The sequence below is a fragment of the Zootoca vivipara genome, chromosome Z2 (genome assembly GCF_965207765.1).
Source record: "Zootoca vivipara chromosome Z2, rZooViv2.hap1.1, whole genome shotgun sequence".
NCBI lineage: Eukaryota > Metazoa > Chordata > Lepidosauria > Squamata > Lacertidae > Zootoca > Zootoca vivipara.
Window position 1 is genome coordinate 4,996,184 of NC_142585.1, and position 3,105 is coordinate 4,999,288.

Consider the following 3,105-nt stretch of genomic DNA (forward strand, 5'->3'; position numbering starts at 1 on the left):
GAAACACCATCAAAGCCTTCTTGACATATGCCTGTCAAGCCTCTGCTTAAAGACCTCCAAAGAAGAAGGAGACTCCACCACACTCCTTGGTAGCAAATTCCACTGCCGAACAGCTCTTACTGTCAGGAAGTTCTTCCTAATGTTGAGGTGGAATCTTCTTTCTTGAAGTTTGAATCCATTGCTCCGTGCCCGCTTCTCTGGAGCAGCAGAAAACAACCTTTCTCCCTCCTCTATATGACATCCTTTTAAATATTGGAACATGGCTACCATATCACCCCTTTACCTTCTCTTCTCCAGGCTAAACATACCCAGCTCCCTAAGCCGTTCCTCATAAGGCATCGTTTCCAGGCCTTTGACCATTTTGGTTGCCCTCTTCTGGACACGTTCCAGCCTGTCAGTATCCTTCTTGAACTGTGGTGCCCAGAACTGGACACAGTATCATCATCATCAGTGCTTTTTTATTTTTAGTGCTACTTTCCTTTTCCTACTCGTATTGAAATTCTGCTCCTCCATGAGGCCAAACTTAGATTCGCAAAATGTTTAGGGGTATGCGTTCCCCCAGGAAAAAAAAAACTACTACTCCTCTCCAATGCACATTTGTTGTTGTTTAGTCGTTTAGTCGTGTCCGACTCTTCGTGACCCCATGGACCATAGCACGCCAGGCACTCCTGTCTTCCACTGCCTCCCGCAGTTTTAATATGCACATTTAAAATGGCACAATTGACAAGATATAGCCTATCTTGATTTCAGCAAGGCCTTTGACAAGGTGCCCCATGATATTCTTGTAAAGAAGCTGGTAAAATGCGGGTTTGACAATGCTACCATTCAGTGGATTTGTAACTGGCTGACTGACCGAACCCAAAGGGTGCTCATCAATGGCTCCTCCTCATCCTGGAGAGAAGTGACTAGTGGGGTGCCACAGGGTTCTGTCTTGGGCCCAGTCTTATTCAACATCTTGATCAATGACTTGGATGGTGGGCTTGAGGGCATCCTGAGCAAGTTTGCAGACGGCACCAAATTGGGAGGGGTGGCTAATACCCCAGAGGACAGGATCACACTTCAAAATGACCTTCACAGATTAGACAACTGGGCCAAAGCAAACAAGATGAATTTTAACAAGGAGAAATGTAAAGTACTATACTTGGGGGGGGGGAATGAAAGGCACAAATACAGGATGGGAGACACCTGGCTTGAGAGCAGTACATGTGAAAAGGATCTAGGAGTCCTGGTAGACCACAAACTTGGCATGAGTCAACAGTGTAATGCAGCAGCTCAAAAAGCCAATGAAATTCTGGGCTGCATCAATAGGAGTATAGCGTCTAGATCAAGGGAAGTAATAGTACCACTGTATTCTGCTCTGGTCAGACCTCACCTGGAGTACTGTGTCCAGTTCTGGGCACCACAGTTCAAGAATGATACTGACAAGCTGGAACGTGTCCAGAGGAGGGCAACCCAAATGGTCAAAGGCCTGGAAACAATGCCTTATGAGGAACGGCTTTGGGAACTGGGTATGTTTAGCCTGGGGAAGAGAAGGTTCAGGGGTGATATGATAGCCATGTTCAAATATATAAAAGGATGTCATATGGAGGAGGGTAAAAGGTTGTTTTCTGCTGCTCCAGAGAAGTGGACACTGAGCAATGGATTCAAACTACAAGAAAGAAGATTCCACCCAAACATTAGGAAGAACTTCCTGACAGTAAGAGCTGTTCGACAGTGGGATTTGCTGCCAAGGGGTGTGGTGGAGTCTCCTTTGGAGGTCTTTAAGCGGAGGCTTGACGGCCATCTGTCAGGAATGCTTTGATGGTGTTTCCTGCTTGGCGGGGGGTTGGACTGGATGGCCCTTGTGGTCTCTTCCAACTCTATGATTCTTTGAGGATAACATGTTCTCCTAAGCATGACCCATGGGATCCCTGCAACTCTATAATACGATCCAGTCTTCCAGCTGAAGCCTCCAGGGAAGCCTCTGAGCGTGTGCAGAGCGCCGTTCCCAAGGTCGACTGCGCTGGGCCACGGAGGCTCCTTCCCCCAAAAGGAGGACCTTTGCAGGGAAGAAGAAGGGGGTGCAGTGCAGGAGCTTGGGGTAGGTGGGCAGGGCCTTCTGCACATGCTCAGGGTCGTCCTCGCCTCCTATCGTCTCCGGTAAAAAGACACTGGCAGTCAAAACAAAATTTAAAAAAATCCCTTCCAGCAGCACCTTAAAGACCAACTAAGTTTTAATTTTGGTATGAGCTTTCGTGTGCATGCACATTTCTTCAGATACACTGAAACAGAAGCCCCCAGACTGGCAGTCAAGGAAGTGAGGGCAAAAGGAGCCGTAGTAGCGGACGGGCGAAGCCGGCCCGGCCATCTTGGACGAGGGCAGGCGGAGGTGGCTGCTGCGAAAGGAACTCAGAGCGGAAGTGGATGCGAAAAGGGGGCAATGAAGGGGGCGTCGCCATGTTTGACGAGGGCAAAAGCGCTCTTTGAAACAAAAGTGTGTTGTCCCCTTAAGACAGAAATTTAGGTCGTTTCCATTTAAAATCTGTTGTTATATTCACGATGCACTGTTTTAAGTCCGTTTTTTAAAGATGCTACACCTCATATGCTCACAATTTCTTAATTTCTTTTTTAATATATATATGTTTTAATATTTTTTTACTTTTATTTTTTAAGGGTGGTTGGCACCTATTTTATTATTTTTATTTTTAGTATTTCTACTTCAGAATCCTAGCACTCCTGCTGAAAGATGGCCACATCCAATTCTAGCTATAAAATTTATTTATTTTTATATTGCCTTGCATGGGGTCAGACTGGATGACCCTCGGGGGTACCACAATCAGGAGAAACGGGTCCAGACTGCATACAACTCTGCATTATGGCTTTTGATTCAACCCCCCCCCCCACAAAAATATGAGATTCATTAAAAATTCAGCTGATGAGAAGGTCATAGAATCATAGAGTTGGAAGAGACCACAAGGGCCATCCAATCCAACCCCCTGCCAAGCAGGAAACACCATCAAAACATTCGAAGGAGACTCCACCACACTTCTTGGCAGCAAATCCCACTGTCGAACAGCTCTTACTGTCAGGAAGTTCTTCCTAATGTTGAGGTGGAATCTTCTTTCT